The sequence below is a fragment of the Ambystoma mexicanum genome, chromosome 2p (genome assembly GCF_040938575.1).
Source record: "Ambystoma mexicanum isolate Mex_15411 chromosome 2p, UKY_AmexF1_1, whole genome shotgun sequence".
NCBI lineage: Eukaryota > Metazoa > Chordata > Amphibia > Caudata > Ambystomatidae > Ambystoma > Ambystoma mexicanum.
In genome coordinates, this window is record NC_090923.1 from 776,181,180 (window position 1) to 776,197,153 (window position 15,974).

Here is a 15,974-nt window from a genome sequence, read left to right on the forward strand (position 1 = left end):
TGGGGTCGGAGAGTGACAGGGCGCCCTGCAAAGTGAGACGCAATTCCTCTGCAGTACTGCACGCCCAATCCCTGGATGCTAGACAGCATTTAGAGGGCATCACGATGAGGGTCCCTATATCGAGGCTTGTTTGACGAAAACACCAGCCATGATGAATTGATGTCCATTGGACCTTTTTTGGTTGAAATCAGGTGAGTCATGCCCCGATTTCTAAAAATCCTGATATTTGTTTTGTTGAAAGTGTTGTGTTTGCAAATACAAACGTCGCCAGGTAATATTGTGATTTAACTATGCCTGAGAAGTTGTCATCCTGCTTCGCTGTATTTTTCCACAGGGGAAGACAATCTATGGGACATGGCCAACTGGAACCACACGAAGGGTCGCCTGCTTATCATATGTATTGTAAGAACGGCCTGGGAGTTACCATATTTAATGCTATTTGGCACAGACAGACAAGACCCAACTTCAGTGGTCAGTTTATGGTAGTTTTGAAATTGCCCGCCTAGAGCATTTAGAATCTGTATTGTTGAGAAAAAAGGCTAGGCCTGCAGCATTTGATTCAGTTAGAGATTGGAGGAAGGAAGCTATGCAGAAACTCAAACGTAAATAAAAGCATGTGCATAGGCACATGACGAATGCTGAGAAAGCATTGTTGCATGATCAGCAGAAACAGTCAGAATCCATTAGAGGTATGGACAGAGATCTCCAATTAGATGTGCAAAATATATATCCCTCTCAGGACTTTCATACATCAGACGAGTTAATTATTGAATTATTGAATGAGCGTACAACTGTTTCAACTGCACCGCCTCCTTATGTGCCTCCTCCCGTTCTTGCTCCTCTTCCTCCCGTTGTTGTTCCTCGTCCTGCACCTGTGCCAACAGTTGCCATCCCAATAGTTCCGCCTGCACCAGCAGCAGTATTTCCTCCGCTGCCTACTGAATGAGATTTGTATAAACTCTCTTTGCCAGGTGGTTCTGCTCCACCTGTAGTGGTTGAAGGGGTAGGAGCTGATTCAAGAATAGTGACTCATGGCACAGTAACTAAAGACAGAAAAAAATAATTGTATATGTGGGCTGAGAAGTACATAGAAGAGGGTGATTAATCGGCTGCTTTAGTTGCCATTTCTGACCAATGGGGTATTCCTGAACAGAATATTTTGATAGAACGGATGGGAACGCATTTAGTTGATATATGGAGTGATTTCACAGACATGAATGTACCACAGGGGTTGCGGGATTTGAATGTCCTTGCCCGCTCAAGGGACACTGCAGCAAAAGTATATGAGCATGTAGCAAAGGTATTTGAGTTTAAAAGGGAGCTAGATCCGTTACAGAAAGATGAGATGGATGAAAATGTGCAGAAGCGATTGCTTCCTTCATTGAAACCAATGAGTGAAGAAATGTGCTTTTGTACAAGAGACGCTCTTAGATGGATTTGGGATGTTTCAATTTCTCCCATTGAAGTGCATGACACGTTTAGACAGTATGCTCCGGAAAAGCAAAGGAAAGTGTTACAGTTGAAGGTTGAGTATTTACAGTATGAATATATGAAGAAAAAGGTATGTTATCCCGCAGATTTGATGGTTATTTATAAAAGAGCATTTTCGCCCGATACTGCATTGACTTCTTTGTCACTTGATTTGGCCTTACTACTTAATAGACGTTCAGATCTGCCTTCTTTACAATTTCCGATGAGGGAGGTTCCTCCGACATTTGTTCCAAAAGTAGAGATTCCAGCTGATGCCGTAGCAGGAACACCTGTCACTTCTATTGCAGCACATTATATCTCACAGTTTGTCCATCTCCGATTTTCTAGACAGGAAGTGAATACCATTAGGCAATCAATTCCAGATATTAGGAAGAATCCAACAGGATTTTACAAAGAAATGTTTTGTTTGTTTGTTTATTTACTTATATAGCGCACCAGACCCAGGGGTATTCGGGTGCAAAGGCAGCAAGAGGATTGTTCAACTTAAGTTACGGGTTACAGATTTAAACATAGAAGTACAGCTACAGTTACATTGCTGTGGCATGTCAAGTCAGGTGATACAGAGTATATACAGTAAATTTACAATGAGACAGGAGTGGAATATAATTAACGCAGAATAGGTATAGGGGGTATGCCTGATATCCCAGTTGTCAGCGGAGTGAAGTTAGGTATCATGTTCTTTTAATCGTTCGATCAGGTTAGTTCTGAATTGCCGGTATGGGAGATCTTCCCTTAAGGCAGGGTGAAGGGAGTTCCAGTGTTGTGCTGCTTTGACAGCGAAGCTACTCCCCCCAGATTTGGTAAGTTTGAATCTGGGTACTAGTAGGAGGTTGGAGTTAGCTTTTCATAGGGGGCGAGAGGTTGTATGTCTAGTGAACCTGTCTATAAGGTATTGCAGGGCTGCTTGGTTAAGGCATTTGTGTGTAAGGGAGGCTGTTTTCAGGAGGATCTTATCTTTAGTGGAAAGCCAGTTGGTAGATCTCCTGACGTCAGATATGTGGGCATTTTTAGGGAAGTTTAGGGCGGCTCTCAGGGCGTTATTTTGAAGTGTCTATATTTTGTCGGTGATGTATTTGTTGCTGCCTAAGTAGAGGGCGTTGCAGTAATCGAGTTTTGACAGGATTAGAGCTCTTGCTAGGGTGACGCAGTTGTTAGGAGAGAGGAAGGGCTTGGCTGCTCTGAATAATTTGCAAGTGTAGGACGTGGCTGAGGCCATGGCACTCCCTTGTTTACCAAAGGTAAGCGTAGATTCTATATCGAAGCCAAGGGTTTTAACTACCTTGGCCACCGTAATGATGTCATTGTCGATTATGAAGGAGTCATAGTTATGGCCTAGTTTTTTGATGTTTGAGGAGGTACCTAGGACGAGGAGTTCAGTTTTGTCATCATTCAGGCATAGACCGTGAGAGGCCATCCATGCCTGGATGATGAGGTAGATTCTATTCACAAAGGCCAAATCCTTGTCATAATCTCCCGTCAGCGGGATGAGGATCTGTGTATCATCTGCATAGTTAGTGTAGGTGATACCCAGACCGTCTAGATCATCGAAAAGGGGCTTTGTGAAGATATTATAGAGGGTAGGGGATACACATGAACCTTGGGGTACGCCACATGAGATAGATGCAGGGTCTGCAGCAGCTAAAGGGGAGAAGACTCGCATTGTTCTGTTGTCTAGGAAGGACTGGATCCATGTGACTGCTTCATGGGAGAAGCAGGCTGCCGTGATTGCAGAGTATAGCATGGTCTACCAGGTCGAATGCGGCAGAGAGGTCGAGGAGTAGTAGGAGGGAAGTCGTACCTTTGTCTCTTAATGTGTCTATTTGGGCCTTAAGGTCCAGCAGTGCAGTCTCAGTCCCATGCTGTGGTCTGAAGCCAGACTGTCGGAACTCTTAGGAGATGGTTGAGTTCCAGGTGGTGTTGAATTTGTAAATAAGCTACTTTGTCCAGGATTTTCAGTAAGAACGGCACAGTGGTTATGGGACGGTAATTAGTTGTGATAGATGGGTCCAGGGTTTGCTTTTTGAGGAGGGGGAGGACCCAAGAGTGCTTCAGGTTTGCTGGGTATGGTGCCTGAAGTGAAAGAGGCGTTTATGAGTTTGGTAATGAAGGGTGAGAGTTCACGGGCAGCATCTTTTATAATTTGGGCTGGACATGTATCGCCCTGGCAGTTGGAGGGTTTGAGGGTAAGGATGACTTTCGCGACTTCTTTAATGGAGACTTTGCAGAAGTAGAAGGGGGGGATGTTCGATACAGGTGGTGAAGGGGTGAATTTCAGAGTAGGAGGTGAGTTCATGGTGGCCTTGGAGGTGGAAATATTAGGGCCAATTATAGATGCTTTTTTATTGTCAATCTTGGCCTGGAGCATTGTTATCTTATTGGCAAGGGCGTTTTGTATACCTGTGCACCAGCTCTTGTCCTTGATGCAGGAGTCGGGAGCTTGGATAGGGGATTCTACCTCCTTTAGGATGGCGAACAATTCTTTAGTGTTTGATTTAGCTTGGGTGACAAGGGTGTTGTAAGATGTTTGTTTCGCAAGGATAATTTCTTTTTTGTAGAGGGCAACTAGTTTCTTTAGGTTATTTTTGTAAGTGTCTGAAGGGTCTGATCTCCAAGTTTTTTCGCTGAGGCGTTTCTTTTGTCTGATGTCTTTCAGTAGGGGTGTGAACCAGGAATTTAGGTGTTGGCGGGGTTTGCTCTTCCTAATTTTCAGAGGTGTGATAGCGTCCAGTGAGGCAAGTATCACTTCATTGTACTTTTCTATCATATAGGCTGGGTCAGACTGATCTGGGATGGAGTTTAGGGTGGGGAGGATGAGGGGGATGAGATTTTCAGGGGTGATGTTTCTTTTATTTCTAGTAGGTGCAGTAGGAGCAAAGATACTATTGTTCATGGGAGTGGTGGCTTCTAAGGTGAAGGATATCATGTAGTGTTCAGACCATAACTGAGGCATTATAGAGGTAATAGTAATAGAATCTGTCTTGCATTTGTCCGTTTTCACGCTGGGTGATATAGATTTGTTGTTTCCCATGATCCTTCCTGCGGATTAGTGGAAGCAGATTAGAACTATAGATGATCAGGCAGGGAAGGGTGATACATGGGATGCCTTAGTCCAAGCAGATGGGGAAAAGAAATCTGGGGAGAAACCGCCATAGGTGATACTGATGTTGCTAGATAAAATAGTGACTAAATAAAAAACTCTGGTACCTGGAAAGAAAATTATATTGGATAAGCTTACAGCTTGCATGCAAGGGATTTCAGAGGGTGCAACAGAGTATTTTAACAGATTTGAGCAAGTATTTTCTGATTTTAGCGGTCAAGATTTAAGTACATAGCCAGGAAAGAGGTTGTTTGTTGACAAATTTGTGCGTGGATTGTTGCCTGAAATCCAATCACAGATTATGACTTCTGAGAGTGCATGGCAAGCAAAATTACAATCTGAGGTGTTACACATGGCTCAGTATTATGAAAACAGGGTTAATACGGAGAAGGAGAAGGTGGAACAGAAGAAGGGAGACTTGAAGACTAGAGTTTTATTGCAGCAAATAGCTAGAGGAGCCAGAGGTGGGAATACACAGTCCAGAGGCCAATTTACACCACAGGGTGGCACACAACTGGGTCCCGTACACGTAAACCAGTATGCATATTGTAGACAGGAAGGTCAATTGCGAGCACAATGCCTGCTCCTTCAGCAGAAATCGAATAGCACATATGGCGCCATGTGTAGACGATCCAGAGGCCGTCCTGGGATAGGGCGTCCTGGTGGAAATCAATTTACACCACCACAAGATAATCAGCAACAGACTGTTAATAGTGGGAATATTTTGGATAAACCTTTGAATGTCTATTTTTCATAACATTTTACATCTGACGATATACTGGTCTATTAGGACAGCATGATTTGGAACCGATACCTATTCCCGTCAATCAGAAAGGGCTCTATGTTGAAATGAAGATGGGGAATAGGGAGCATCTCTTTTTGATAGACACAGGAGCACAGAAGTGTTCTATTCATCATTCACGGGTTCCAGATATTCCACTGTCCTGGCAGAGCAACATTTCTGTAGGGTTCTCTTGTACGCCAGTGGTTAGTCCGGTCTCTCAGCCTTTACCAATTTCACTGGGACCATTTACTGATTCTTGTCCATTTCTGTTGATGACAAATTGTGGTGAAAATTTGTTGGGATTGCATTTATTTAAGAAATTGAATGCTGTAATTCATTTTTCTCCGAATGGAGTGCATCTGACGGTTTTGCCCCAACAAACTTCCATTCCACAATTTTTGTCTATGCCTTTACCAACTAAATTAATTAAGGTTCCCACATGTTTATGTGCAGTTAGTGACAATGACGTTGGAATTTTACAGGTTGAGACAGTGTTAAATTGCTGCATATCCCGCAGTATAAGATTTTGGTCGAAGGTGAACAGGCCTTGAATAGTATTGTCTCTGATTTCATACACCGAGGTGTGATTGAAGAGATTGCGGGGAGCATGTGTAATAACCCTATTTTACCAGTTTACAAGAAAGGGGATAGTGCAATTCCTTTTAGTTTATTATTGATTTACATGCATTTAATAAGGTGGTTGCTTCACAGTTTTTGATTGTGTCCAATGTCACCACAATTCTGACCATGATTCCAACCACGGCTACACATTTTAGTGTTGTGGATTTGAAAAACGCTTTCTTTAGTATTCCTGTACATGGTGAAAGTAGATATTTGTTCGCGTTCACCTTCGGGGGATGCTCGTTCACATTCACTTGTGTGCCACAATGGCACACTGAGAGTCCAAGTATCTACAGTAGAGCGTTGAAAAAACAGCTTGATATGCTTGAGTTGCATTCCATGTGCACATTTTTGCAATATGTAGATGATCTACTTCTAGCTGCAGATTCCGAAGAGGTTTGCAAAGAGGGCACTGTATTGCTGCCTATTCATTTAGCAGAACATGGACATAAGGCTTCATTGAAGAAATTCCAGTATTGTCAAAGGGAGGTCGCCTATCTGGGCTATCTCCTGTCGAAGGAGGGAAGAAGGCTGACACCTGAATGGATACAAAGCATCTCTGATATGTCTGTTCCAAATTCACAGAAGGAGGTCAGAGCTTTAATTGGCATGGCTTCATATTGTCGACAGTGGATCAAGTTAATAAAAACCTATGTTGGCATTGACAAAGAATGACATATCTTTGCCTTTAGATTGCCAGAACGCTTTTGATTTTCTTAAAGCTGTGTTGTGTTCATCACCAGTTTTGGGCACACCAAATTACGAAGAGGGCTTTGTTTTGTATGTGCATGAACGTGATGGATGTGCTTTGGCTGTTTTGACACAGGAACATGGTGGCAAGAATAGGCCGTGCGCCTATTTTTCCTCCACGTTAGACCCTGTTGCATGCGCTTTGCCAAGATGTTTGAGAGCTGTAGCTGCTGCTGCCGCTGCATCCGTAAAAGGGTATGGATTTGGGTAATTCTTTAACCGCGATGGTACTGCACTCCGTAAACATTCTATTAAACAGAACACAGACTCAACATTTCACATCAGCTCGACTAACAAGGTAAGAGCTGATTCTATTTGCTCTGCATATCTAAATGAAGAGATGTTGTTCATTGAATCCGGTTGAACTATTGCCTTCTCCACAGGAGACAGACTGCAGTGACAAGATGTCACATGATTGCCTTTTTGTTACAGAACAAGAAAGCAAGGGCTGAATTGATTTGACTAATACCCCCTTAAAGAATCCACAAGGGGAGCTCATTTTGTGATGGATCCTGTTTTAAACTAGTGGATGGTACATCCACCGCTGCTTATGCAATCACCACATTAAAGACTGTTGTAGAACGAAGAGACATTCTGCATAATTCTGTGCAAGATGCAGAGATTATTGCATTAACTAGAGCTTGTGAAATTTCAGAAGGACTTAGTGTAAACATATATACAGATAGCCAGTATGCATTCGGGGTGGTTTCATAATTTTGGCCGACTATGGGCTGAGAGGGGATTCTTGACATCACATGGAACAGAAATTCAACATGGCACTCTGAGAGTCCGGTTGCTGTCAGCACTTGCTCTTCCTACACAACTAGCAATAATGAAGTGTGCTGCACACCAAAAGGTGACAGAGGATGTAGGAAAAGGAAACACTTTTGCTGATAGAATAGCCAAACAGACTGCTACTGATCTGCCCTCAAAAATGTATGTGCTCGATTCAGCGAGCTGGGTTACTGATACTTGCATAATGGACCAATGGATTAGCAGTGTAAAAGAGATTCATGCTGAAGCTACTCCAGAGAAATCAAACAGTGGTCTGAGGGCCCAGCCAGTCCAGATGATGGGGGTTGTTGGGTGGATAATGAGAAACAAAGATGGATGCTGCCCAACACCTATGTCACTGCTATAGTCACCATGGTTCATGGCCCAATACACATATGTGCTAAAATAATTTGTAAACAGTTAGATCCCGTCTGGCATAACGCTAATATCCAGAAAACTGCTGAATGTTTGGTTCATCATTGTATGATATGTTTACAACATAACATTGGGAAGGGAACACTAACACTGAATGGCAGTTTTGGTGCTCCCTCCATGCCATTCAAAGTGATTCATTTTGATTTAATTGAGATGGAACGTTGCCAGAACTACAAATATGTATTGGTAGTGATATGTGCCTTCAGCAAATGGATTGAGGCTTTACCACTGAAAGACGCCACAGCAATGTCAATGGCAAAGACCATGCTTAAGGAATATTTTCCCAGGTTTGGCTTGCCGAGAGTAATTTGGTCCGACAAAGGCCCACAATTTATCGCTGCTGTCATCCTGCAAGTATTTGCAGAATTACAGATTGATAAACGTTTCCACTTGGCCAGATATGCTCATAGTGCCGGCCTGGTGGAACGCCACAATGGTATTTTGAAGAATAAGATTGCCAAGGTGCGTGCACACAGCAATCTGAAATGGCCTGATGCTTTGCCAATAGCCTTACCATCAATGCGGATGACCGCACAGTCAAAAACAGGGCTCTCCCACTATGGAATTGTCATGGGCAGACCAGCCAATGTATGGAATGCAATGAGACCGAAACAATTGAAGGACATTGAATATCCGCTTTTGTCTTATTATTGTGATCATAAGACTCAAAACGTTTGATTCACCAACAGGTACGAGAAGCCTTCCCTGTAAAATACAAGGGTCTAGGTCATCAACTTCGACTTGGTGATTGGGTCCTGTTAAAGAATTTCGAGAGAGGCACCTGCCTTGCACCTCATTGGAAGGGGCCCCACCAGATCCTTTTGGACAGGCAAACTGCTGTATGAGTGACCGTCAAAAGACAATGGATCCACGCGACACATGTGAAGAGGATTCCTTTACCTCTGCCCTATGATAAAGGGGAGGATAAGGAAATTGATGATCCTGACGCTCAGAACAAGCCTGCTTTGATCGACACTGAGTGTGTTAAAAATTAATTTTCTGAGCCTGTGGGGCCTGGGGAGACTGCAGCTTCTTCTTCATTGTCTTCTTCACCATCGACCGATCTTGTTTATTCATCTTCTTCAGGAAACGTCAACACTCTGTTTATTGATCTTTCTGTACCTGAAGTTTCAAAGTACAATCTGAGACCACGAAACAGGATTTAGATTTAGGGCTTGACATTACGTTAATGTAATAGAATAGGAAAGTGCAGCTAGGACTATGCACCCACAAGAAACAAACGTTCAGCCAGTCCCTCGTAATTCCTCTGCTGCATACGATAAGAGGCAGGAACCGGCAAAGCTACTTCAAGTAAGATAGGCCACGTGGTCAAGTGCCACCTACGGATGAACTAATAAAGCCTAACAGTGAGGCTTCTTAACGGACACTGAGAACTATGCCTGTGTTTGGGGCCACTCGTACTAATGAGGATACTGACCGTTTTTCTGATGATGGGCCTGTCTATCAAGGGCCATAATCCCCTGGGACCAAATGGATACTGATCACAATAATAGTTTGTATTGCAATCACGTTGATACCTGTCTTATGGCTATTAGAGAGTGTGCATCCACTTGATACTCTATTGCCAACTGCAAGTGTCTCCACGGTGTCTCCACCATTTGTGCATTCACATACTTTTCATTCTCGAGACCTCAGACATAGAGGGGGTTATCAAAACAATACCCTCTTGATGATTATGAACGCCACACATGCCATTTTAAATAAAAACAATTGTTGGGCCTGCTCACATCTGCCACAACATTGAGAAAGAGGGTTGGGTTGGTACATACATCCTCTCCCTCTAACTACTGCTTGTTACGCTTCACTAAAGGCATTATTCTTTGGCAGATGGAATGATAGTGTCACTGGAAATTTTGATGGTACAAATCTCAATGAGTTTGAAAGGCAGGTTTTGGCACCTCTTGGGTGTTCCATGTTTTCAAATAGGAGCAAGCTAAATGTTGCTTCTACTAGGCTTTCTGATAGACTTTTCAGACCCTACCAATCCATGATTACCTTTAAAATGGCTCCTGTAGGTAATAGGGATGCCATGCCTCCTTCCTATACCATTAACCATAGTCCACACTCTGTTCAATTTTATATACAAAGAAATAGTTCCCAGCCAATGGGTACATTTGAGGGAAGTATGAATACTGCTATACTAGCCAGTGAGGATAGACCTCGGTACGTAGGGTATCCTGTTTATTTTGTTTGTGGTAACAAAGCATATCCATGGTTGCCAAGAAACTAGAAGGGTACTTGTTATTTACGGATACTTTTACCAGGTGTATATGTTGCCACCACTGCCGAAGTTTCTAGACTCGTCCCAGGAGGGATGAGGATTGTGACACTCCCTCACAGATTCTGGGTGATGTTGTTAAATCCTTTGTACCTTTTTGGGGACAAATAATAAACTCCCAAGATATTAGGAAATTGGCAAGGGTTTTAGAGAAAACCATCAATGAAACTACAGACATCCTATATAACATGACACTAGAGCAAAAGGCTATTAGATTTGTGGCTCTCCAAAATAGTATGGTGCTAGAAATCCTTCTAGCTGAGCGTGGTGAAGTGTGCAAAATGGTGGGATCCACATGTTGCGTTTCTTTTTACCCGATTCTTCCCCCACCATATTTGAGGCAATAAATAAATTGCACACCTTGTGCACTGAAGTACACGTTCCAGAGGGAAACTGGAATGTTTGCAGTTTTAATAATGATAGGTGGCATAGTACTGTTTTGTTGTTGTTGTCTTCCTGCCATTTGTTCCATGATAGGGGGTAGTTGTGCACAAGCGGTTGGTAAACTAGAACCTAAGACATATATGCCCGGAAAAATTACTAATGCCCTGGTAATGCAGGATATCACCATATAGGAATTAATGGCGATCAATGTTTATGAAGATAGCTATTCAGGATGTTCTGATGATGATACGTGGTTTTCAGATGATGCTAATGTTTGAATAATGCTTTTGTCTTAGGCCAAAAGGAGGGTTTGTGAAAATATATTTGACATAATAGTGCCTGATAGTAAATATTGGCTAAGCACATTTGCATCACACTGCAATATCGCATTGAATGAACCTGAAGCAGGCTGACTACGGCACTATTTTGAGTTGTCCACCATTTTGATTGCCTCCTGCTTTCTGTTTCATGTTCAGAATTTGTGTTTTCGGCTTCAATAGAGCACAATAAACGTTGTGCTGTTTTATGATGTTAACATAGATAAGAATGTTGAAGCTGCTAAGGTGGATTGTTTATCCTACACTGAAGAACCTTGGAGCTAAACAAAAGCTGTACTAATCAGTAATTTAGATACCATCTGTCCCAACAGTGCCTTCCCTGTTCAAACAGCAAATTAAAATAATGAATGGCTAAACGTTCTCTTCTGCAGAAATCTTTGTTTTATCTCCTTGGAACTAACTGACTTTAAGCTCAGGAACAAATGGTAGACAAATATAAGTGAGTAAAATGAGGAATGTTACCTTATTGTCTTGTATTTGTAAAACATTTGAATTGTTTAATGGAAAACAGCAAACTATGCAAAGATGTTCAAGCATAAATTAGTTATGTAGTTAGGTCACAAACCCTAGGTATGTATTACATGAAAAGGGGCTGGACGATGTGTCCAAGGCTGTGAAGAATTTGTATAAATGTGTGCATTTGTGGAATGTTCAGCACTCTCTCATCTCACAGTGTCTGCTTGCACACACTTCAGGGTGTTGAGAACCAAACTGCTGACCTCATGACTGGCGTAATTTTATTATGCGGTAGCAAGCCTTGATATTCTTTAATCTTTCACAGTATGTTCAGTGACTCATTAGCTGTCACCCTGATATTAATTGGTATAGAGGCAGAGTAAACTCCTCCACTCATACTTTTTGGGAAAGAAATCACTATTTTGATTACATATTTTGTAGGCCAAATTGGATCATTCTTTTTCAACTTTAAGTAAATATAAAACAAACAATTATTTTTGTATTTTAGTTTATTAAAAGCTTTTCACAAATACAAAAAGGTGCAAAGGCTGGGAGGATCGCTCATGGGCAACATGTTTGTCGTTTAAACAAGATAACGCATTACAGCACAGCTTTGAATCCTGGTCTTGCGCTTAGAAACTGGTGTCCGGTATTAAGTATGTTAAAAAGGAACAATTATTATAATTGTAGAGAAGATGCAAAAACTACATTAATAGTGTGCAATCAATTAATATAAGTGAACACACCTAAACATTCATGCATTAAGATCAGGCAATGAATCAATGGAATAATTAAAGAGATATGGGAGCCATTCATAACTCGAATCCAAAAAGTAGCCTGAGTTCAAGGAAAAGTAATTATATACACGAATACCAAAGAATTCCTTCCTAATATTGGCTGTGGCCACATAGCATGTTAAAATAGTTATCAAGTAATTTGATAGTGGTAGATTATTGGCAGAGATGACACACCCTATGCTCCATGGGAATGGCCCTGAATGTGCCCCATCTTTGTAAGGTCCCCAAGAGATTGAAGTGGAAAGACATGTAAATGTGGCAGAGCTTGGGATCAGGAAATCTTACCAGATACTTGGGGAGTACATAATAATGTCTGTGAATCTTCCCATACTCAAAATACAATTTGTATTTACTAATTTGATCTTGGTCCCTGCTCCATTCAAGTTCTCCAAGATTATTTTTATGACTTATTGAGTAGACAGTAGTGGTTGGCGACTGCTGCCCAATTCCATCATTAATATGGCACAATTGTTCATACAATTATTTAGGGGTGAAAACAATGTACTCACAGCAGTGTTATGTAATTCAACAAATGAGTCACCAGAAGAATCTAAAATGTTAGGAAATAACTTAAATTTCATCCACATGGCATGACAGTGCCAGAATTGCAAGCCTAGTTCATGATAAATTATGACAAATGGCAAGGAAATAGGGAGGACGAAGCAACTTCTCCAGAGGTGACCTTCCAGAATGTTTAAATTACTCCAATCTAATGATAGAAATGTCTCTATCCCACATAAAATTGAGGGAATAACTTTCCCTACATTGCATTGTATGAGGGGAATCAGGGTGAAATTGAAGTACTTCCACTTACATTTTTGCATCTCAGAATAAAAACAGGCCACCTTAGATTGTAAGGAGATATAAAAGTCCCCCATATTTGGTTTATCACAAATTGGAATACCCAGATAGATCAACTTAAAGACGATACTCAGAGGAATCCATTAATGGATCATTTAAATTTGGAGTTGGGTTTGCCTATATATTAGCTCAGATAATATAAGATAAGATAGCTCAGTGGGTTGAGCGCTCGCTGCTGCGATCTGAGCGTGATCTGCAGGTCGCAGGTTCAAATCCTGGCAAGGCCAAGTCAGCCTTTCATCCTTCCGAGGTCGATAAATGAGTACCAATTTCGTTTGGGTGCTATTGTATGTAAATATGTACTCTGTAAAGCACCTTGGATTAAGTCGCTATATAAATAAAACATCATTATCATTATATTCAATAGGCAATTGCTGTTTAAGATAAGTTGATCTTCACATTGTTTTTCTTTATGCATTGAAACAAACAGATTGTAGTACAATTTGAGTCCTATCAAATAGGATAATATCATCAGCAAAAAGTAGGGCAGGAATATTATAATGACCGATTTTTCATGGAACAATTCTGCATTTTGAGAAGTCATCCAACAAATCAAATAAATAGAGATTGCATAGGCAAGATTGCACCCCTGTCTGAGATCCACAAATGTGTGAACCTTACGCCACAGGTATCCCTTATTATTCAATCTTACTTTTATTGTAGTATGTCGGTAGAAGCAAATCAACATATTGATCAGTCAACTAGGAATACCCCAACCTTAAAATGTATTCCACAATGACATCCTGTCTACACAGTCGAAAGCAGCTGTGAGTTCAACAAACGCTAAAAAGAATGGGAGTGTATTTTTATTCTAAGCCAACTCTTGCAATAATTGGAAAACAGTCTCATTAAGGAAAGTTCCTATTTTTTTTACAGAAACCTGATTACAATTTGATAGCCAAACCAACCGTCCTGAATATTTCTTGGATGATGTGTTGAGTAGTTGGTTGGCTTTGTAATGTTCCCCTTTTTGAAGATAGGTACTATAAAAGAAGAATGCCACATGGGTGGCACATCCCCTGTTATGTAATTGTGGAAAAGAATTTAAAGAGGATGTTTGCCCACAATTCCGGGTCCCCGTTAAAATTCAAATTTGGTAACCCATCAGGGCCAATGGTCTTTCAATTGCTTCATCTTAACAACAATGTCAAAACCTGTGAAAACCTCCCGCCAAGGACCCAAAGAATCCACATTAAATGAGAGCATTTTATCTTATTGTATACCAAATTCGTATTCAATGTATTGACTTCAAATCTATTTATCAATGCAGTTTTATCTAGAAATTGACAATTTCGAATGAGTGTTATTAATAGGCTTCCAAAACAACTTTGGGGAATTTTTGGTTGCCACATTCAACATATAGCAACAATTGTGTATAGCCAACTATGCTTTGTGGCTTTTCCACCCAATTTCGATAGTGATGCTTATGTCGTTTTGTCCAGATTATTATAGATTTCTTGGATAGCCTAGTGTCCAAATTAAGAGACTTCTTTTTTTGCTGAACAACTGCATCAAATACATCAGTTGTAGGGAAATATGATTTAGCAATACAAGGAGAATGTTTCTGTAAAGAAAGGAAAACCTCTTCAGCTATCCTTGCAAATAAAGCCGTGTTCATATTACCATCTGTGAAGGCATCATGAAGCAAAACACAGACAACAGAATTAAACTTCAAATAAATGATTTTTATTAACTTACATTTAAGGATGGTAATAGGCCTAACTATCCCTTTGCTAAGGTGGGATTTCCCTACCTGAACACACCTAAGGAATGTCTGAGTCAAAGAGTTCAACGTAAAAGTCTGTCTGTGTCCAAAACATATGCTTCCCCTCACAACTAAAACTAAACAGTGTGTAGGGATGTCAATAATCAAAGAAATGGTGATCAACACAAAGTTATAAGCTTCTTCCAGCTCTTAGCTTCTTTTTCAGCTCCCCTTCCCCAAGTTCAAGAAAGTTCCACAACAGTCTCAGTATTTGCCTTGTTCAAGTATAAACAGTTCCAAAATCTCCTCAGGGTTTCCTTTCCCAGGTTAAAAATAACACAATTCAGTCCTTGGGGTTCCCTTCCCCAAGTTCAAAGTAACACAATGCAAACAAAGAGGATCTTGATGTCCTTCCTGTCCTCAAGACATTATTTATAGTTCACCAAGTCTCAGGGTCCCCTTCCCCAAAACTTCAATGTAGCAACCAATGTGTTTCAGTCTTTCAAAGTTCAGCTTCTTTGTGTTTCACAATGTAGTGCTCACTTGTCTAGGCGCAGTTGACAGATCACATGGTCCACCCATCACAGGTCATAAACCAGGACCCCTAGACTCTTTTGCCCACACAGTTTCCTTTGTATTTGCCACTGTGTACATGTTCCTATTAATTTAGTTTCCTCTTGTCGGCCTCTTGTGCAGTTCAATTCTCTTCTGGCCTTTTATATTTAGCCTCCTGGCTTTGCTATAGCCTATCACACACCTCTTGTCAATCTTTGGCCTTGCCACACTGTATCTGGTCACAAGATTCACTTTGTGGTGGTGTTGTTCATGCCCCACCTTTGCTTACACTTCTTCACACTTGCTCTTTTCCCCATAGGTTGCTTTAAACTTCAATCTTCTCTTAAGAAATGAATACTTTCCTCCCCACTAGTTCTCTTTTCAGGCTTGGCAGGCTCTACCTTCATTAAGCGAGGACATCTAACTCTAAGGGCCTCATTACGACTTTGGAGGCAGCCATGCCCTTAATTAGGGCATGGCTGCCTCCAAAATCGGGTCCAGGTCCGGGTTGCGTGAATGGGGAATTACTGGGCCATTCCGAGTTTGGAGGGCCTGGTATTTCCTCCTTCAGGGAACCCGTGCCGGACCTTCCCCATTCCCATTTGAGCCCCCATAGGGCTCAATGGG